Source organism: Eumetopias jubatus, unplaced genomic scaffold (genome assembly GCF_037043125.1).
Source record: "Eumetopias jubatus isolate StellerSeaLion01/CBP00866 unplaced genomic scaffold, mEumJub1_p1.0 scaffold_17, whole genome shotgun sequence".
Lineage (NCBI taxonomy): Eukaryota > Metazoa > Chordata > Mammalia > Carnivora > Otariidae > Eumetopias > Eumetopias jubatus.
In genome coordinates this window covers 56,908,141-56,931,475 of record NW_028274823.1, presented here as the reverse complement: position 1 = coordinate 56,931,475, position 23,335 = coordinate 56,908,141, and positions in this window count along the sequence as shown.

Genomic DNA, 23,335 nt, shown 5'->3' with positions numbered 1-23,335 from the left:
TGACAATCCTTATATCAGACAAATTAGATTTTAAAACAAAGACTGTAATAAGAGATGAGGAAGGACACTATATCCTACTTAAAGGGTCTATCCAACAAGAAGATCTAACAATTGTAAATATCTATGCCCCTAACATGGGAGCAGCCAATTATATAAGGCAATTAATAACAAAAGCAAAGAAACACATGGACAACAATGCAATAATAGTGGGGGACTTTAACACCCCCCTGACTGAAATGGTCAGATCATCTAAGCAAAAGGTCAACAAGGAAATAAAGACTTTAAATGACACACTGGACCAAATGGACTTCACAGACATATTCAGAACATTTCATCCCAAAGCAAAGGAATACACATTCTTCTCTAGGGCCCATGGAACATTCTCCAGAATAGATCACATCCTAGGTCACAAATCAGGTCTCAACCAGTACCAAAAGATTGGGATTTTTCCCTGCATATTTTCAGACCACAATGCTTTGAAACTAGAACTCAATCACAAGAGGAACGTCGGAAAGAACTCAAATACATGGAGGCTAAAGAGCATCCTACTAAAGAATGAATGGGTCAACCAGGAAATTAAAGAAGAATTAAACAAATTCATGGAAACCAATGAAAATGAAAACACAACTGTTCAAAATCTTTGGGATACAGCAAAGGCAGTCCGGAGAGGACAGTATATAGCAATACAAGCCTTTCTCAAGAAACAAGAAAGGTCTCAAAGACACAACCTAACCCTACACCTAAAGGACCTAGAGAAAAAACAGCAAATAAAGCCTAAACCCAGCAGGAGAAGAGAAATCATAAAGATCAGAGAAGAAATCAATGAAATAGAAATCAAAAGAACAATAGAACAGATCAACGAAACTAGGAGCTGGTTCTTTGAAAGAATTAACAAGATTGATAAACCCCTGGCCAGACTTATCCAAAAGAAAAGAGAAATGACCCAAATCAACAAAATCATGAATGAAAGAGGAGAGATCACAACCAACACCAAAGAAATACAATTATAAGAACATATTATGAGCAACTCTATGCCAGCAAATTAGATAACCTGGAAGAAATGGATGCATTCCTAGAGATGTATCAACTACCAAAATTGAACCAGGAAGAAATAGAAAACCTGAACAGACCTATAACCACTAAGGAAATTGAAGCAGTCATCAAAAATCTCCCAAGAAACAAAAGCCCAGGGCCAGATGGCTTCCCAGGGGAATTCTATCAGACATTTAAAGAAGAATTAATACTTATTCTCCTGAAACTGTTCCAAAAAATGAAGTGGAAGGAAAACTTCCAAACTCATTTTATGAGGCCACCATTACCTTGATCCCAAAGCCAGACAAAGACCCCATCAAAAAGGAGAATTACAGACCAATATCCTTGATGAACATGGATGCAAAAATTCTCACCAAAATACTAGCCAATAGGATCCAACAGTACATTAAAAGGATTATTCACCATGACCAAGTGGGATTTATCTCTGGGCAGCAAGGTTGGTTCAACATCCGCAAATCAATCACGTGATACAATATATTAACAAAAGAAAGAACAAGAATCATATGACCCTCTCAATAGATGCAGAGAAAGCATTTGACAAAGTACAGCATCCTTTCTTGATCAAAACTCTTCAGAGTATAGGGATAGAGGGTACATAACTCAATATCATAAAAGCCATCTATGAAAAACCTACAGTGAATATCATTCTCAATGGGGAAAAGCTGAGAGCTTTCCCCTTAAGGTCAGGAATGCGGCAGGGATGTCCACTATCACCACTGCTATTCAACATAGTATTAGAAGTCCTAGCCACAGCAATCAGACAACAAAAAGAAATCAAAGGCATCCAAATCGGCAAAGAGGAAGTCAAACTCTCACTCTTTGCATGTGATAGGATAGTTTATGTGGAAAACCCAAAAGACTCCACCCCAAAACTGCTAGAACTCATACAGGAATTCAGTCAAGTAGCAGGATATAAAATCAATGCACAGAAATCAGTGGCATTCCTATACACCAACAACAAGACAGAAGAGAGACAAATTGAGGAGTCGATCCCATTTACAATTGCACCCAAAACCATAAGATACCTAGGAATAAATTTAACCAAAGAGGCAAAGGATCTGTACTCAGAAAACTATAAAATACTCATGAAAGAAATTGAGGAAGACACAAAGAAATGGAAAAACGTTCCATGCTCATCGATTGGAAGAACAACATTGTGAAGATGTCAATGCTACCTAGAGAAATCTACACATTCAATGCAATCCCCATCAAAATACCATCCCCTTTTTTCAAAGAAATGGAACAAATAATCCTAAAATATGTATGGAACAAGAAGAGACCCCGAATAGCCAGAGGAATGTCGAAAAAGAACAGCAAAGCTGGCGGCATCACAATTCCGGACTTCCAGCTCTATTACAAAGCTGTCATCAAGACAGTATGGTACTGGCACAAAAACAGACACATAGATCAATGGAACAGAATCGAGAGCCCAGAAATGGACCCTCAACTCCAGGGTCAACTAATCTTTGACAAAGCAGGAAAGAATGTCCAATGGAAAAAAGTCTCTTCAACAAATGGTGTTGGGAAATTTGGACAGCCATATGCAGAAGAATGAAACTGGACCATATCCTTACACCAAACACAAAAATAGACTCCAAATGGTTGAAAGACCTAAACGTGAGACAGAGTCCATCAAAATCCTAAAGGAGAACACAGGCAGCAACCTCTTTGACCTCAGCCGCAGCAACTTCTTCCTGGAAACATCGCCAAAGGCAAGGGAAGCAAGGGCAAAAATGAACTCTTGGGATTTCATCAAGATAAAAAGCTTTTGCACAGCAAAAGAAACAGTCCACAAAACCAAAAGGCAACCGACAGAATGGGAGAAAATATTTGCAAATGACATATCAGATAAAGGGCTAGTATCCAAAATCTATAAAGAACTTATCAAACTCAACACCCAAAGAACAAATAATCCAATCAAGAAGTGGGCAGAAGACATGAACACACATTTTTCCAAAGAAGACATCCAAATGGCCAACAGACACATGAAAAAGTGCTCAACATCGCTTGGCATTAGGGAAATCCAAATCGAAACCTCAATGAGATACCACCTCACACCAGTCAGAATGGCTAAAATTAACAAGTCAGGAAACGACAGATGTTGGCGGGCATGCGGAGAAAGGGGGACCCTCCTACACTGTTGGTGGGAATGCAAGCTGGTGCAGCCACTCTGGAAAACAGTATGGAGGTTCCTCAAACAGTTGAAAATAGAGCTACCATACGATCTAGCAATTGCACTACTGGGTATCTACCACAAAGATACAAATGTAGGGATCCAAAGGGGTACGTGCACCCCAATGTTTATAGCAGCAATGTCCACAATAGCCAAACTGTGGAAAGAGCCAAGATGTCCATCGACAGATGAATGGATAAAGATGTGGTATATATACACAATGGAATATTATGCAGCCATCCAAAGGAATGAGATCTTGCCATTTGCAATGACGTGGATGGGACTGGAGGGTGTTATGCTGAGTGAAATAAGTCAATCAGAGAAAGACATGTATCATATGACCTCGCTGATATGAGGAATTCTTAATCTCAGGAAACAAACTGAGGGTTGCTGGAGTGGTGGGGGGTGGGAGGGATGGGGTGGCTGGGTGATAGACATTGGGGAGGGTATGTGCTATGGTGAGCGCTGTGAATTGTGCAAGACTGTTGAATCACAGATCTGTACTTCTGAAACAAATAATGCAATATATGTTAAGAAAAAAAAAAGAAGAAGAAGATGGCAGGAGGGGAACAATGAAGGGGAGTAAATCGGAGGGAGAGACGAACCATGAGAGACGATGGACTCTGAGAAACAAACTGAGGGTTCTAGAGGGGAGGGGGGTGGGGGGATGGGTTAGCCTGGTGATGGGTATTAAAGAGGGCACGTTCTGCGTGGAGCACTGGGTGTTATGCACAAACAATGAATCATGGAACACTACATCAAAAACTAATGATGTAATGTATGGTGGTTAACAGAACAATAAAAATTTTAAAAAATGTAAATTAATGGAAGAGAACAGAAAAAGAATAGAAAAATTTGATGAAACCCAAAGTGGTTCTTTTGAATCAATGAAATTGCTAGATTCTAGCAAGACTAATTGGGAAAAAACATAATATATAAATGACCAATATCAGTAACCAGAGAGGTGATATCACTACAAATTATAAGACATGAAAAGGATAGTAAAGGAATATTTTTTTAAAGATTTTATTTATTTATTCATGAGAGACAGAGGGAGAGAGAGAGGGAGAGAGAGAGAGAGTAGAGGGAGAAGCAGCCTCCCAAGGAGGAGGGAGCCTGATGCGCGACTCGATCCCAGGACCCTGGGATCATGACCTGAGCCGAAGGCAGACGCTTAACCATCTGAGCCACCCAGGCGCCCAGGAATATTTTTTTTTTAAGGATTGTATTTATTTATTTGAGAGAGAGCTAGAGAGCACAAGCAGGGAGAGTGGCAGAGGGAGAGGGAGAAGCACGATCCCCGCTGGGTAGGGAGCCCAATGCTCAATCCCAGGGACTCGATCCCAGGACTCCAGAATCATGACCTGAGCCAAAGGCAGACGCTTAACCAACTGCACCACCCAGGCACCCCAAGGAATGTTATTTTTAAAAACAACTGTATGATCTCTTCCATTCTTCACCCAGAGCATTAGCAGCAACTTCTGTGACCATACGCTTCTCATAAAAAGTATGAAGTTTGCATTCATTGTCCACTTCAATAAATTTCTGTCAGCCAGTACTGGGAAAGAGATGTTCAGCTTTATCCTGAAGCAGCCTACACCTCTGAGGTACCACAAAAAAGAGCTGGTGCTGGAATTATCTTTATGGGAAAAAATTCAATTTCTTTCATAGATATAAGGTAATTCAGGATATCAACTTCTTCTTGAGTGAGCTTTGCTGATTTGTGTCTTTGAAGGAATTTATCCATTTCATCTAAGTTGTTGAATTTACTGTCACATGGTCCAAATCAGCAGCGGCAATGACAAACAAGGCTTTCCTATTAAGCAGGGAGTCTTTACCCATGGCCATGTCTATCTGCTACTGAGGAAGGGGTATTCCTGCTACAGATCAAGGAGGACTAGAGAAAGAAATTGCAAATCTGTTCAGGGTTTCATTGTGGATGCCAATCTCAGTGTTCTCAACTTGGTCATTGTAAGAAAAGGGGAGAAAAATATTCCTGGACTCACTGATACTGCTGTGCCTTGTCACCTGGGGCCCCAACGAGCTAGCAGAGTCTGCAAACTTTCCAATCTCTCCAAAGAGAAGATGTCTGCCAGTTATGTTGTGAGAAAGTCCCTAAACAGAGAAAGAAACCTAGAACCAAAGTGCCCAAGATTCAGCATCTTGTTACTCCACGTGTCCTCCAACACAAACTTGGGTATTTCTTTGAAGAAACAGTGTACTAAGAAAAATCAGGAAGAGGCTGCAGAATATGTGAAACTTTTGGCCAAGAGAATAAAGGAGGCCAAAGAAAAACACCAGGGACTGATTGCCAAGAGACGGAGGCTGTCCTCCCTGAGAGCTTCTACCTCTAAGTCCGAATCTAGTAAAAAATGAGATTTTCTAAGAGTAACAAATAAATAAGATCTGATTAAAACAAAAAGATAACCACAGGCCCAGATGGCTTCACTGGTAAATTCTACAAGGCATTTATCGTCAAAATAATATCAATTCTACAGAAACCCGTCCACAAAATAGAGGAGGGAACACTTCTCAATTCCTTTTATGAGGCAAGCCTTACCCTGATACCAAAATCAAAGGCCTTATAATAAAAAAAACCTATAGTCCAATATCCCCACATCAATAAAATCAAAATACCTTAACAAAATATTAGTGAAATTAATCTAGCAATATATGAGAAATGTAGTACACCATGATTAGTGGAGTTTATCCCAAAAATATAAGGTCCTCTTAATACTCAAAAATCTGTGTATTTCACAGCTTAATAAACTAAAAGAGAAAAATTATATAATCATCTTAATTGATATAGAAAAAGCTTTTTAGAAAATTGAATACTCATGATCTCAAAAAGAAAACTCTCAGCGAACTGGGAATAAAAGGGAACTTCCTCAACCTGAAGAGGCATCTACAAAAAACTGAAAGCTAATATCACATTTAATGGTAAAGAACTGAATGTTTTTCCCCTAATATTGGAAACAAGGCAAGAATTTTTAGTCTTGCCACTTCTTTTGAACATTGAAATGAAAGTCCTAGCCATTGCAAGCAGGCAAGGGGGGGAAAGGCATACAGATTGGAAGGGAAAAATTAAAACTATCTTCTCCGAGATAATGCAATCATGTCTAAGTAGAAAATCCTAAAAGATTCAAAAAAAAAAAAAGACTACTAGAATTATAAATAACATGGTAACAGGATATAAAAATGTAAGATATTTCTGTATACCAGGAATGAAAAATTGGAAATTCAAATTTTATTTTATTTTTATTTCTAGACTTCTATTTCTCTGTGAAAAAGGGAAAAAGGAATAAAATGAAGATGACACAGTTGACACACAAAAAAACCACTGAAGGAGAGGGGGGAATCCAAATTTTTAATAGCCATTTCCAATAGCTATTAAATCTATTCTTTGAAATAGATTTAAGAATATATTACAGTTTCTGTACACTAGAAACTATGATATATTGCCCAGAGAAATTAAAGAAGACCTAAATAATGAAGAGACATACCATGTTCATGAATCAGAAGACTTGATCTCATTAAGACACTAATTCTCCCTAAATTGTTCTATATGTTGCCTGAAATCCTAATCAAGATCTCATCAGGTTTTTTGGTAAACATTTACAATTTGATTCTAAATTTTACGTGGAAATGTAAAGGATCTCAAAAAGCCAAAAAGCTTGAAAAAAAGAACAAAGTTGGAGAGCTAAAGTATCTGATTTCAGGATTTATTATTTTTACGGAACCTGGACTGGATCGCACCTGGAGATCTTGGAGGATAGGTTTATTTAATGCCGGCGGGCTCAGAGGCGAGTGGTCTCCAAAGGTCTGAGCCCCAAGCACAAACAAAGGGGGCAATTTATACACTTCTACTTCTGCATACTTGGCACTTCTGGTGCGTGCGCGAAGCAGGGCAGAGAGAAGAACCTGAATTGGTCTGCGCGGGAAGCAGAGCAGGGAGAAGAACCTGGAAGAGCCCTGGGGCAAGGACTGGGACTCCCTTGCTGGCTCGGTCGGCCATCTTAGGACACAGATTTTCCTTATCATTACAAAGCTACGGTAATCGGGGCTCCTGGGTGGCTCAGTCGGGTAAGTGGCTGCCTTCAGCTCAGGTCATGATCCCAGGGTCCTGGGATCGAGCCCTGAGTGGGGCTTTCTGCTTAGTGGGGAGCCTGCTTCTCCCTCTCCCTCTGCAGCTCCCCCTGCTTGTGCTCTCTCTGTCAAATAAATAAATAAAATCGTAAAAAACAAAAAGCTACAGTAATCAAAACACTATGGAATTGGCTTAAAGACAGAAAATACTTCAATAGAACAGAGAGTCCAGAAGGAGAACCACACATATGGAAAACTTACTTTTCCAAGACAAAGGCAAAAAGGCAATTTAGTAGAGAAAAGTTATTCTTTTCAATAAATTGGACTGGAACAATTGGATATTCATATGCAAAATTAAAAATTAAAAAAACCTTTGAAACATATCACATACAAATATACACCAAAGTTCACTCAAAATGAATCATTTACCTAAATGTAAAACTTAAAACTATAGAACTTCTAGAAGAAAACTTAGAAGAAAATCTCTGTTACCTTCAGTTAGGCAAAGATTTGCTAGACATAATATGAAAGGCATAATCCTAAAAGAACAAATTGATAGATCTGACTTCACCAAAATTAAAAATGTCTCTTCAAAAAACACTCTTAAGAGAATGAATAGACAAGACACAGAGTTAGAGAAAATCTTTCCAAAGCATTTATCTAATAAAGAACTTGTATCCAGGATAAAGAGATACTGAAACTCAATAATATGAAAACAAACAATACAATAAATAATTTGGAAAAGATATTTATGAAATAGCTATTTCATTAAAGAAGATGTATGGATAGCAGATAAGCACATGAAAAAAATGTTCATATCATTTGTCCTTAGGGAAATGCAAATTAAAACCACAATTAAGTACCACTACATACCTATTAGAATGGCCAAAATTTAAGAATGACTACATCAATCGTTGATGAGGATGTGGAGGAAGTGGGACTCTCATACATTATGGTGGTAATATAAAATGTACAACCATTTGGAAAAGACTTTGGCAGCTTTTTGACAGTTAAACATACACTTTAGTTAGGCAAAAATTACTAGACATGACACCAAGAGCATGACCCATAAAAGAAAAAAATTGATAAATTGGACTTCATTAAAATTTAAAAATGGTTGTTCTTCAAAAACAATATTCTTAAGAGGGTGAATATACAAGGTACAGTCTTGGAGAAAATATAATCCAGCCATTCCACTATTGAGTATTTACCCAAGACATTGCATATGTCCATACAAAGACTTATACATAAATATTTATAGCAGATTTGAATTGGGTTCAAATCTTAAGCTGCATGATTCTGGGGGTTTATAGTTTTCATCAAATTTGGAAAGTTTCTGGACATTATTTGTTAAAAAAAAAAGTTCCTTGTTTCCTCCTTTTGTGACTCAGATTGATTGAAGATGCTCCACGGCTTTTGTGTTTTTTTTCTGCTTACTTTCCTCCCTGTGTGCTTCATTTTGTATTGTTTTATTGCTATATCTTCAAGTTTACTGTCTTTCTTTAGCAGCATCTACTCTGTGGTTAATCATACCCAGTGTATTTTCAGATATTAAAAATACAATGAAATTTCAGATATTGAATTTTCATTTCTAAAAGTTCCATTTGGGTGTGAATATAAATATAAATATAAATATAAATATACACACTATTTCTTTTTTTAAGATTTATTTATTTTAGAGTGTGCAAGCACAAGAGTGGGGGGAGGGGCAGCAGGAGAGGGAGAGAGAAACCCAAGCAGATTCCATGGAGCCTGAGGTGGGGATCAATCTTGTGACCCTGAGATCACGACCTGAGCCAAAACCGAGTCCAATGCTTAACCAACTGTGATACGCAGGAACCCCTACTTTTCATCATGGCCATGTTTTCCTCTATCTTAAAGGTACGCAACATATTCACAATAGCTGTTTTAATATCCTTGTCCACTAATTTGTTCTCTCATTTCTGGTCTATTTCTAATATTTGAATTTTCACCTGGAATGGATCATATTTTCTTGCTTTATTGCATACCTGGAAGAATTATGGCCTCTAAGAAGATGCTATGCTCTGATCCAGGGAGCTGTGGATATATTGACTTATATGGGAAAAGGTGCTTTGCAGATGTAATTAAGCTTACTAATTATTTGACCTTAAAATAGGAAGATTATATTGGGTTATCTGGATGACCTCAACATAATCACATGAGTCTTTTAAAGCAGCAGCAGAAGAGGAAGTCAGGGAGATTCAGAGCACGGTTAGAACTTGATGCACCATTGCTGGTTTGAAGACAGAGAGGACCTCATAAGAAGAAATGTGGAAAGCCTCAAGGAGCTGAGGGCAGCCCCTAGCTGACATGGAAACAGGGACCTCAGTCCTACAACCATAGAAACTAAGGTTAAGCTGGGAAGACATTCCCAAGGTCCAGAGAAGAACTAACCAAACTGACATTTTTATTTCAGTCGTTGTGAGACCATCAGCAGAATACCCAGCTGAGCTATGCTATGCCCAGACTTCTGATCCACAGATAGTGTGAGAAAATAAATGAATGCTATTTGAAGTCACTGAGTTCGTGGTAATTTGTTATGGCAGCAATAGAAAACTAATGCACCTGGTAATTTTTGGTTGGATGCCAGACATTGTGGATTGAAACTTGCTGGGTGCTGGGTATTTATGAGTTCCCATAAATATTCCTAAATTATGTTCTGGAACACAAGTAAATTACTTGGAAATTGTTGAATCCTTTCAAGGGTTATTTTATCTTTTAGGGTGATTCCAGAGCACCCTTTATTCTAGGACTAATTTAGCCCTACCACTAAGATGATACCTTTCTGGGGTAGCCCTGTTTCAGGTCTGGAAATTGTTTGGTCCATTGCATTCTAGTGGTTCCTTTCCTGGTAACTTTCTTTCGCATGTGCTCAGATGAGTTCTTAACCAAAGCCCCGAGGACCCCTTGCAATGCCTGGCAGCTCTCTTTTCAGCTCTCACCTCTCAAATACTCTGCCCCACAAATTCTAACCACCTTGGTCTCTCTGCACTTGTTTCTGTTTCCTTAAGTCAGAGTGGTAAGTTGATGAAATTGTAAGGCTCACCTTCTTTGTTTCCTTTCTCTAAGCAATTACAGTCATGTCATGCCGGTTGTTCGATGTCTGAAAACCATCATATCCTGTATTTTGCCCAGAGTTCTAGTTGTTTAAGATGGAAAGGTAAATTCAGTTCCTATTATTCCCTTGGGCTAAAAACAGAAGTCTCTGGGGAGACATTTTACATCTTTTTTTAAAATTTTTTATTGTTATGCTAATCACCATACATGATATCATTAGTTTTTGATGTAGTGTTCCATGATTCATTGTTTGTGCATAACACCCAGTGCTCCACGCAGAACGTGCCCTCTTTAATACCCATCACCAGGCTAACCCATCCTCCCACCCCCCTCCCCTCTAGAACCCTCAGTTTGTTTTTCAGAGTCCATCGTCTCTCATGGTTCGTCTCCCCCTCCGACTTACTCCCCTTCATTCTTCCCCTCCTGCTATCGTCTTCTTTTGTTTTTTTTCTTAACATATGTTGCATTATTTGTTTCAGAGGTACAGATCTGTGATTCAACAGTCTTGCACAATCCACAGCGCTCACCATAGCACATACCCTCCCCAATGTCTATCACCCAGCCACCCAATCCCTCCCACCCCCCACCACTCCAGCAACCCTCAGTTTGTTTCCTGAGGTTAAGAATTCCTCATATCAGCGAGGTCATATGATACATGTCTTTCTCTGATTGACTTATTTCACTCAGCATAACACCCTCCAGTTCCATCCACGTCGTTGCAAATGGCAAGATCTCATTCCTTTGGATGGCTGCATAATATTCCATTGCGTATATATACCACATCTTCTTTATCCATTCATCTGTCGATGGACATCTTAGCTCTTTCCACAGTTTGGCTATTGTGGACATTGCTGCTATAAATATTGGGGTGCCCATACCCCTTCGGATCCCTACATTTGTATCTTTGTGGTAAATACCCAGGAGTGCAATTGCTGGATCATATGGTAGCTCTATTTTCAACTGTTTGAGGAACCTCCATACTGTTTTCCAGAGTGGTTGCACCAGCTTGCATTCTCTGGGGGGACATTTTAAATATTGAAGGATGGACCCCATCCCAGGATGTCCTGGAGGAAGACCTGGGCATTTTTTAAAAGCTCCTTTAGTGGTTCTAATGCACAACATGGTTGAGAACCTTTGACCTGGATGATCTATAAAAACACCTTTTAATAGAAAGTATGCCACTTGGTGAGTACTTACCACGCATCAGACATTCTTCTAGGTATTTACTTATCTATCTCCACTCATCCTCACAATCACCCTGTGAAGTGGGCTTTATTACTGTCGTTTTACACATGAGGAAGATGAGGCTCGAGACCTGCCCCTAGTCACACCACCAGTAAGGAGAAGAGCAGGAAAGTGAAACCAGCCTGCCTGACTCCCCAGGCTCTTCCCACTCTATGGCACTGCCTCACCTCTCTGGACCTTTGGATTCTGAACTGCCTTATGGGGGGTTGTGTGCAGGTTGGACAGATCCATGGGCCAGGGTTCCCTGGACAAGAAGGTGGGTTCTCCTCTTGACTTTCCAGTGGCCCTACTAAAGGGCTGTGGAGTGAGGGGACCCTTCTCACCTTCCCCTTAGCTCAGAGCCCTTCCTGACATTTCAACTCCCATCTTTGCTCTTGCTTGACGCTGCTGAGAAAAGCACGGTTGGCCTTTAGGACTCCTTCCTCCCTAAAGATGGGGAAGCATTGGTCACTATGAAGATGGCCCAGCTGGAGTGATTTGGTAGGGGCATATGGGCTAGCAGAATGGCTGTCTTGGGTCCCTCATTCCACTCACACTTTGGGGCAGTGGGTCTGGATGTGACAGGACAGGGGTTTTCTCAGGAGAGAGTCATAGGGCTGCTGTGTCCCTTAGAGACTCTGTCCAGTGCTTTCATTGTGCAAATGGGGAAGAAGCACCCAGAGAGGCAAAGGTAGGATCCCAAGGTCATTCAAAGACCTGGGCAGGGCGTGGTGGGAGAGAGCCAAGTTCCCTAGCCACCAGCCCACTCCCCCTAGGACCAGGGGCCTGCTAAGGGACTGCAGCTGCCCCTGGCATCCTTGTCAGTGAAAATTCAGCCTGCAGGTAAATGACCTGCCCAGGGTCCCTCGGAAGGCTGAATGAAGCAGGGCTCAGGGCTCTGCGGTGCAAACAGCTGCTTCATCCAGCTTGCCCTCCCTTTCAGGGGCCTTGATTGAGCCATGTGGTTCCCTTGGAAACAGAGCTGCCTGTCTCCTGGGGTCAGCAGCACTTAATCTTCAATTATTGCAATTTTGATGCTGGTGGGGGAAGGGACCCTGAACTCTCCCCACATTCCTCCACCACCCTCTCTACCCACTGCTTCTTTCTCGAAGCGTGCACACTTTCCCTCATTCTCACACTCATGTTCCCCACATTGAGGACAGGCACGCATGTACGCACACACGCACACTTTCTCCCAAGCTCAGAGAGTTTTAATCACTCTGTTTTCTAACCCCCAACTGAAAAGGAACAATCGTGTCCCTACCAATTACCCTCTCTTTGTGCCCTGAGGTTTCCTAAGAACAAGAATGGGAACACCCTTTCCTTTCAAACTATCTCCACAGCATTACAATCAGATTAAGAGTAGGATGGGGGAAGCAGGCCAGATGATCCATTTTCCTTGCCCCCCACAGGAGATTTCAATGTCTGCAAGGGAAGTCAAGGGTGTGTTGGAGCATTACTGTGGACAATGAAATTTTAAATAATCTTCATTATAATTCATCAGCATACACTCTGCTTCTGGTGGAGTCCTTTGAGGGCTGGCTTCCCTCTAATCCCCACTGTGTCTCCCTAGTACCCTGGTGCCCGATGGGTTTGTGCTGAATAAAGATATCCTGCACTTCAAGAAGGCGGAGATGAAAACTTTCTGAGCAAAGATGGATATGGCCCCACATCCTGTGCCCTGATTCCAACCCAGGAAAACAAAGAAGGTATCAAAGAAGAAATGGAGAGACTTCTAAAATCTCAGTTAAGGTTTGCCAGGGACCTAGGCAGAGGATAGAAGGAGAGATGCAGCTAACATCGGGAAACAAAAGGTTTGAAATGAACCTAGAGTTTGGAGGATTGTGCCCAGAATGAGGAGAAATTGAGGAGAAAAAACTTCACTGAAACAATAAAAAAACAAAGGCAACAATAGGACTTTCAACCACATTCAGAGCCTGGAGTCCAGGTGGTGCCAAGTTCAACCGGGACAGAGAAAGAAGGAATCTTGAGTCCTGTCTGGGGTTCTTCTCCATCAGGGAGAGTGGCTGGAAGTCCAGCACACGCGCTCTTGGTGAACACCTGAACGGTAGGGACAGACAGAGACAAAGTAGCAATTTTTAAACAACTATAAAACAAATGCATGCATTTGGTATCAGTAAAAAAATTAAAACCGTATACAGAGATATAATACAAAGATAAAATTTCTCTCCCCTTCTCCAAATCCCGGTTGTCCTCTTTAGAGTATTTGTAGCTTCTTACATATCCTTCAAGATATTTCTATGAATATATATATGTGTATATATACATGTGTATATATATATATAATACACACACACACACACACACACATTTTTTACACAAATAGAATCCTGCCTCCAGACAGTTCTGCACCTTTTATTCACTTACTATGTAAAAGCTCTTTCCAGATCAGCCCAGGTGGGTCTGCTTCATCCTGTTCAATGGCTGAGTCATTCATTTTCCGGCTGTGTCAATGTGACCAGCTGCCTAGTGACAAATCTTTGTTTCTAGTGTTTTTACAATCTTGCAATAAATATTCTAGTACATATGTGTTCGAGATGTGCGATCAAAACCCTAAAGACAAAACCATACGCATTTCAATGTTTGATAGGTATTATCAAACTATCCTTTAAATATATTGCAGCGATATGCATGCTCATTGACCATATACGCAAGTGCCTATTTCTTTTTTTTTTCATTTTTTATTGTTATGTTAATCACCATACATTATTACATCATTAGTTTTGGATGTAGTGTTCCATGATTCATTGTTTGTGCATAACACCCAGTGCTCCACACAGTACGTGCCCTCTTTAATACCCATCACCAGGCTAACCCATCCCCCCACCCCCCTCCCCTCTAAAACCCTCAGTTTGTTTTTCAGAGTCCATCGTCTCTCATGGTTCGTCTCCCCCTCCGACTTACTCCCCTTCATTCTTCCCCTCCTGCTATCTTCTTCTTTTGTTTTTTTCTTAACATATATTGCATTATTTGTTTCAGAAGTACAGATCTGTGATTCAACAGTCTTGCACAATCCACAGCGCTCACCATAGCACATACCCTCCCCAATGTCTATCACCCAGCCACCCCATCCCTCCCACCCCGCACCACCCCAGCAACCCTCAGTTTGTTTCCTGAGGTTAAAAATTCCTCATATCAGCGAGGTCATATGATACATGTCTTTCTCTGACTGACTTATTTCACTCAGCATAACACCCTCCAGTTCCATCCACGTCGTTGCAAATGGCAAGATCCTTTGGATGGCTGCATAATATTCCATTGTGTATATATACCACATCTTCTTTATCCATTCATCTGTCGATGGACATCTTGGCTCTTTCCACAGTTTGGCTATTGTGGACATTGCTGCTATAAACATCGGGGTGCCCGTACCCCTTCGGATCCCTACATTTGTATCTTTGGGGTAAATACCCAGGAGTGCAATTGCTGGATCGGATGGTACCTCTATTTTCAACTGTATGCAAGCGCCCATTTCTCTGTGTCCTTGCTGGCCGTAGGTTTTGTCGAATTTTAATTTTTGCTAATCTGGTAATATACAGATTTAGCCTTGTCCTTTCGCATTGTTTAAGATTAAGCATACTTGCATATGTTTATTGGCCTTTTGTATTTCTTGTTTCTGTAGAATGCTTATTCATATCCTCCACTCATTTTCTACTTTTTTAAATTGATTTTTAAGAGCTATTTGTATGATAGAAAAATTAGTCTCGTGTCATATTTGTGGGAAACATATTTGGAATTGGCTTTTATTTTGGAGAGGTATTTTTTCATAGATAGGATGTTTATATAGCCAAACACCAGGACATTTTTTCTTTATGGTGTTTAGGCAGCGAGCTGCTTTAAACAAGTTTTTCTGCTGGCACAAGAAATTATCTTTGAAGCTTCCAGAAGAACTAGCGGGTATATGTTTCCAGAACCTGAAACAGCAATCCTTGCCAAATCAGGGAAAACTAAAGACAGGCAAAAGGAGGTCAATGCCAGTTTTCCCAAGAAGAGGATTCCAGAAATGTTAGACAAATTAATTTTATGCTAGTTCTGGCCGAGTACAGATCACTAAGCAGGTAATTTGGAAACAATTATCGAAAGGCACGTGGGCATCTAGAACCAGCCTGGATTTGCCAGGAGAAGGTCATGGCAAACCCTCTCAGTCCCCACCTTTGTTGGGGCCTCGACAGGTGAATCAGGAGACTGTTGTAGACGTAGGACTTCGGGTTTGAGGACACTTGATAAAGACTCTCAGACTTCCCTGTGGACAGGATACTAGCCAGATCCATAGCTGCTTGAACAACTATGTCCAAGGAGACTAATGAATGAATCAATAGCAAATTGGAGGGCTCTCTAGAGGCTACGGGGCTTTCTCTGAACTTGACCACGTCTTGTATAATGCTCTTATCAGTGGCTTGGATAAAGGCACAGAAGGCTACGTATCAGATTGACAAGGGACACAGGCCAGGAGAGAAAGCTAATACAATGGGATGTTGGAATCAAGATACAAAAAGGTATCAGCAGCTTAAAACAGGGTTAAGAGGGTAAATGTGAAATCCTGCACTTTGCGGGGAGGGGTGTAACTAAGCAGAGCTTGGGAGAGATATTGGTCAAAAGCAATAGTCTAAGGGGCGCCTGGGTGGCTCAGTCGTTAAGTGTCTGCCTTCGGCTCAGGTCATGATCCCGGGGTCCTGGGATCAAGCCCCACATCGGGCTCCCTGCTCTGCGGGAAGCCTGCTTTGCTTCTCCCTCTCCCACTCCCCCTGCTTGTGTTCCCTCTCTCACTGTGTCTCTCTCTGTCAAATAAATAAATAAAATCTTTAAAAAAAAAAAAAAGCAATAGTCTAAGGGGAAAAAGACATGCAAATTCCAGATGTGCCTGGTTGTGGAAGAAATGTCTTAGGGCCCCCCAGGGACTGTTTCTGCTCTGCTCCATGCTGTTCTCATCTCCAGGAATGGTTCCAAGGAATGGTTCACCTGGAGCTGACCCGAGGAGACACACAGCAGGGCTGTCCTGAGAACAGAGAGCAGATGGGTGCCTTTTGGCTCCAGCTGGCCAAATGAGATCCAGCTGGTACAATTACAAGGAGGAAAACTGAGCTCACAGAGAATTTTCTAGATAGCAGGTTGCCCAGGAGTCAAAGATCCATGCCCAGGCTGGAAGCTGCCTGGCCACTTCTGGCCCAGGAGCAAGGCTGGAACAGATCACTTGGCTGTAGCTTTGGACTCTATAAAAGTTCAAGGTCACCTTCAAAAGCAAATGCGGCCTCAAGACAAGGCCTGGCCTCCTCTCTGACACCTTGCTACCCCTAAATCCCTCCTAAGTAGAAATCCTGGAACCCCCCTTGTGCTTCTCAGACACATCCTCTCTCCTCCTCACCCACTGTCTGGGAGTCCCAAATTCATTTCGGGGCCTGATACTGGCACAATCACAGAGAAAAAGTCCCCAGCATCAGCGGCCTTCTGATCTCCATTGGTGGAGCAGAGCCTGGACGGGGGGGGATGCACTTGGGGTAAGTCTGGCTGGGAGAGGAACTGACTTCCGGGAAAAAAAAACAAAAAAACAAAAAAAAAAAACCTCAATCTTCTGTCCCTTCGGGGCCTCGCTCACATCAAGTGCCACACCCAGGGCCCCAGAACACGCTGGTGTCCAGGATGCATTGTGGGGCTCCAGCATTAGCTTGTCACAGGAACCACACACCCCAGTCCCCAACAGGCACAGGCCTAGCTGCGGCTCAGTCACCCTGCAGCCTTGGGGCTCCAGATACCCACTGCCCTCCAGAATACATTTGAGGGTAGGGTCCCCCAGGGAGGTCTGTTCGCCCAGCCAGCTTCCAGGCCTACAGCTAGTAGGCTGACAGGCAACACTACCAGCAGCTTCCAGCCTCACAGGCACTTCCTGTCCCATGCTCAGAAGCCCAGAGCACCCTCTAAATGGAGGGGGCCACCCAGCTCCCTCCTCTCCCACCACCATTTCCACCCTCCCCTGGCATCTGCTTCCTGCTTCCTTCCCTCCTCCCTTCTGCCACTCTCCCAGGGGCCCAGGCCTGTTCCAGCTCTGAAGTCACCCCCCCAGTGTCCCTGCCCCTCCTGTTTGCTGGGGGCGGAGGGGATTGAGGAGCACTTTGCGGGCACTTCTCAGACTCCTTTGCCTCAGGCTTTCAGAACCTGTTTTCTCTGTACAGAATGAAGGGGATCTTTCAGATTCCTTCTGTATCCAGCAGCTACTCTCCTGGCATCTTATAAATTTCTGCAAGGCCGAAATCCAGCTAACAAATGGCTTGCACGGATGAAGCACCTCTCACATGCCAGGCTCCGAGTATAAGCAGGCCCCCTGTCGTTCCTGCCTCCAGGAAAACTGAGAGGCCAGAGTGTTCACAGTCCTGTTTTGCCCCAGGGGAGACCGAGGCAGCCCTGAGAGGTTCTGGGACTTGCTCGCAGAGAGCCAGGACTGAAGCCAGGTTCCGTGGCTCAGGGTGCACACCCGGCACTCGCCTGTCCCAGCATATGGCCCAGGCTCCCTGCAGAGTCGGAGCTCTGGGCCCCCACTCTGGGCTGATCAGGATCGAGGGCCTAGGAGACCAAAGGAAACTCTTCCACCATGATGGCTGCGAGCTCAGGGGAGGGACATCACCCCTGACTGTCAGCCATGGGAGGCTCAGAGGAACCCCAAAACCATTGCCTACCCCCGTTTTTCCCAGGGACGGGATAATAGGAGACGGCCCTCTGGTGCAATAGGAAGGATTCGGGTTAGGCAAGAAGAAATCTTCTTAAGAAGGTTAAGAAATGATTTTTCATTTTTGTGGAAGTTAACAAATCAGACGGTGCCCGTGGGTTTAATGAGAATGGCCTCCTTCCTGACTTCTGGAAAAAAGTTGAGCCTTCCTTGAGCCTGTCCTGGGTTCAGCTGCCCGGATGCTGCCACAGGTAATGCTTTTAGCTGTTCCTTCGGGTAGCTCATCTTTCCAAATGGTCCGCTTTTGCGGCTAGTTCTTACTCACTGATGTTAGCCATCTTCTATGGACTTGGACCGCGTGGGTTTCTGGCAAGATCTGTGCAGATGATCCGGGAGGGGCCGGGCAGGAAGACGGCCTTTCCCAGGAAGAGGGCAGTTGAGGGGCCAGGGCATAGGGACAGGGACTGGCCCATTTGCACAAGCGATAGAGGGACAGCCCTGGCTGAGGGGCAGCTGCCGGCCCAACCCTCCAAGCCGGAGACACCCCAAGGTCCCAGGGCTGGAAGAGCAGCCTCTCCCCACTCAGCTCCGATAGCAGACATACATATTCCCACCTCCAGGCAAGCTGGGACAACACACTTGCTTCCCCAACTGCCACCTGGGAGTCCCTCTCTGTCCCTCAAGCCCTAGCTCACTGCTCCTTCCTCCAGGAAGCTTTCTTGGCCTCCCTGTTCTTCCCGTTCCTCGAGTTTCTAGAGGCTGGGCCCTCAGAACAGCACGGTTTACCCTTCTAGGTTCTCTGCCTACTCAGGGGCGCATAGCTGGCCTCTCCGGTCAGACCCCAGGGCCCCAGGAAGGAAGAGCCTCTGTGACAGCTCAGGGCCATCCCCAGTCCTGAGCTTAGCCTCTGGGTGAGGGCTGGGCCCCAGGGCCACCGTGACTGTCACAGGCTCTGCTGGAGGTCCTGCAGCAGGGAGGAGATGAGCCAGTTAGATTCCAGGTGAGGCCCCGGCTCTGCTGCCTCAGGTTCTGAAAAGAATAAAATGCCCAAATCCCGCTGTATGGTTTACGGAGCGCTTTTATAACCACCCCGCACACAATGCATCATCAACGTCCCAGTTTGAAGGATGAATTCAATGACGATCAGAGGGGCTTTCCAGAAGCCCCACAGCTCAGGGGAGGAACTGGCCTGGAAGGCCAGGTCATCAGACTCGTTCCTCCGGCCCAAAACAGGAGGGGAGCCTGCTCAGGGCAGCTGCTAGACTGGAGGGGAGGAGGTCACCTCCCATCCAGACTGACATGGGGCAGGGGCCCAGCTGCTTCCTCCTCATGGCCTGGGAGCTGTGTCAGCAGCCCCCCCCCCCCCCCACGGCTTGCACTGCCAGGCCCTCATCGCTGAGATCCGGCTGGGCCCAGCTCACTTGCAGGAAACACCCTCCCAGGCCCCTGCCTCCCAGGGACACACCTGTGAACATCGCACTGCGGTCTGTGGGGACAGAAGGTCTTCACAGATGGGGAAATGGAGGCTAGAATGGGGGAGCAGCTCGCCCAACGCCGAACGGCCAGTTGGTGGCAGAGTGGGAACAGCTTGGGCTCCTGACTCCCACTGAGGGCTTACCCCCACAAGTGCAGAGCCTGAATGAGGGGTGGGGGCGGGGGTCGTGTCCGATGGAGAGGGGGGAAGTATAGCGTGTGTTCCTGGCTGGTGTGAGACGTGTGTGCCCAGAGCAGAAGGGAAGTATCCGTATGCAGGTGTCTCTTCACTGGGAGACAACCAGCAGAGTGAATGATGCCTACAAGTTTCCTAGTGCCTCAACTGCAACAAGATACAGGGTAACACATGATCCTATTTAGAGACACACTCACACACACAAATATTGTCTTAGATCAGGCTGCCGTAACAACAGACCGTAGGCCAGGTGGCCTAAACAACAGACCTTTATTTTCTCCCAGTTCTGGAGTCTGGACGTCTGAGATCAGGGCGTCGCTGAGTCGGTTCCTGGGGAGAGCTCCTCCTGGCTTTGCAGATGTCCCCTTACTGGATATGTCCTCACCGTGGCCTTTCCTTACTGCGGGCAAAGGGGGTGCGGGGGTAGGACGGACAGAAGTTCTCTGGTGTCTTTTCTTGGAAGGACACTAGTTCTATAGGATCAGAACCCCCGCCTCATGAGCTCGTTTCACCTGAAGTACTTCCTTAGAAGCCCCAACTCCAAATGCAGCCATGTTTGGGGGTTAGGACTTAGGAAGTGGGAAGGAAGGGACCATAGACAATCAGTCCATAACAAATGTGTAATGAATGTGTGTGTGTGTGTGTGTGTGTGTGTGTGTGTGTGTGTGTATCGCACCAACCGCTCCCTTTATTGATCATTACATTGTTTCATCTGTGACAACATATTTGTTACAAACTTTCAAACTTAAGAACCAATGGAGCACAAAGCTGGCAGGAGGAAAGGGGGAGGAGAGAGAGAACATGAAACCTTAAAGCCTCCCCCCCCACTTCAGCCCCCCCCTCTCCAAGCTCACAGACAGCAATTGCAGACACCTGTTTAAAAAGTAAACATCTGGATGTGCCCAAATAACCATGGGGCACTGTGCACACCAAACATCTGATGGGCCAAAAGACCCCATTCCCGTGGCTGGGGTACACCCCCCCTGGCCTGTCATCTACCATTTTCCGTACAAGAACCTGGGTGGAGGGCTCTGTGTGGCTCCCTCCGGGCCGAGCAGGGTACGGACAATTTAGTGCTGGCTCTTGGCTCTTCCCCTGGAGGCCCAGCCAGCAGCAGGCAGACGTTCGGAGTCGGCCCATCCACAGGCATGAAGGAAAATCAATGTCCCATTTATCCGAGGACTCGGACTATCCGCATCTTAGTGATGAGCAGTCCATAGTCCCCCGCACTCCCTTGTACAGGAGGGAACCTGGAGGCCCCCAGAGGCAAAATCCATTGCCAATGACCAAGACTGACAGCCGCACCTCCCTTCCTGCTCTGTCCTGGGCTGCCTCCTGGCTCCGGGGAGGGAGCCCCCACCCCCACCCCCCTGAGCCCAGAACACGGAGGATAATTTCCACCACCGTGTCTCCCTCCCCCACCCCCAGCAGCTCCAGACGCGCTTGGCAGCTGGAGTCCCAGAGAGCAGCTGAATCCATCACCGGGGTCAAAGACAGGGCCTGGGGTATGTGTTAAAACAAGAAAACCAATCAGAGCTGAAAATGAAAGGCAGTGGAGGTGTGAAGCGAGGATGGAGACCGCCAGACGGGACACTGGGTGGCTGGCAGCCCACGTGGCCCAGGCCCGCACGCCTGCCCGCAGTCCCGTGTGGGCCCTCCCGGGGGCCCGGCCACCCCAGGAAGCAGCGGCCAGTGGGAACCGCGGGCCTGCTCCCTCAACTCAAGAGCAGGGCCCGGGCTCAGGGCTGACGTCACAGCATGTGGGAGAAGTTCTGTATTTGGTAGCCTGTCAGTCCTCAAACGCCTCTCAAAGTTGGTACGGGGCGGACTCCTATGGTGATACCCAGGATGAGCAGATCCTCCCTCACCAGGAGTGGCCTGGGGTCCTCGGAGGAAGGAGCCTGGGTGGCCTCTGGATTCCAGGCTCCAAAGCCCTCTCCCATCAAAGCTCTCATGGGGTACCAAGTCCCAGGAAGACGCGGCTACTACTGACCAGGCACGTGTGTGGGATCTGGCCCACTTGCCATTTCACTGAGTCCTGTGCCACACCTGTGAGGAGAGACTATTTTTGTGCCCACAGGCTGAAACTCTGGGTACTAAAGTGACTTGCCCAAGGTCACAGAGCCATGGAGGGCAGACTGAGTGGACAGCTGGGACTTGCTAAGACTGGACTCTCCCTTCCAAGGCAGCCAGTCTCCTCTGTGCCATGACCACTGGCCGGGTCTTCCTGATGGGTCCACAGCCCTCCATGTTCGGGCCCTGGGGCAGGCCCTATCATGGTGTCTATTTAATAGTTATGAAGCACCTACCGTGTGCTGGGCACATGACCACAGTGAAGCCAGAAAGTTTCCTGTCCTCAGAGTTTACCGCCCAGATGAGTACACAGGACAGAGTCCTTCCCCTAGTGTCACCTCGTTACCGACCACCCACGGTGGGACCCTGTGGCAGGAGACAGGAGTCCAGATCCTGGGCCCCAGGTGCTGGCTGCCCACCAGGATTGCCATTCGTCCAAGCCTGTGTCTTACAGAACGGGGAGATGGGATCCGCTGTGGCTCAAAGCTGGGTGGCGGAGCCAGGGCAGCCTCCTGAGCCTCCTGGGACTGCATCCCACAGCCCCGCCCCCAGCCGTGCTCCCAGCTGGTGACGGAGATTGAGGCCAGCACTGGGGCAGCTGGGACAAAGCCCAGAGGGGAGGAGGAGAAAGCCGGGGTGGGTGGGCGGTGGGGCAGGAATGTGGGATGGGAGGCTGGAGGAGTTCTGGGGGGGCAGGCTTTGAGCCAGGGATGGGGGAGAGTGGAGGGGGCACGTGCAGTCCAGGACAACAGAGGGAGTGGGCAGAGTGAAGCACGAAGGCCATCACACAGAAGGCATAGGCCAGCAACTGGGGTGGGGGTGGCACCAAGAACAGCCCGGGGCACCTGAACCTGATAGGACACTGTGTTAACTGGAGTTAAAACAAAAACTTAAAGAATGGGGCCAGATTTAGGAGAGTTGCGGGGGGCTCTGGGCCCTCCCCCTCACTCTCGCCCTACCTGGAGCTCTAGACAAGGGAGCAGGGCCAGGGGGGGCTGTCAGGCTGACAAGGTGACTACCTGCTCTCAGAGGAAGAGGAGGAAGGCAGCCGGGCCACGCTGGGTCCCCCGCTTCCCTCTGCCCGGCCACCTCCGCTGACCAGCTCAATTGCTCCGCTGGCCTTGGGCTCCCAGCAAAGCCTGGGAGAGGGCCAGCAGCCGCTCTATTAACACGCAAACGGGTAGCCCAGCAGCTGCTGACACCAGGGTTAATTAAATCTATCTCCCCATCAATTCTCATTCAGCTACTATCGACGGCCATTGGATGGGTGACAGAGTGACAAGGAAATAGTAATAGACTT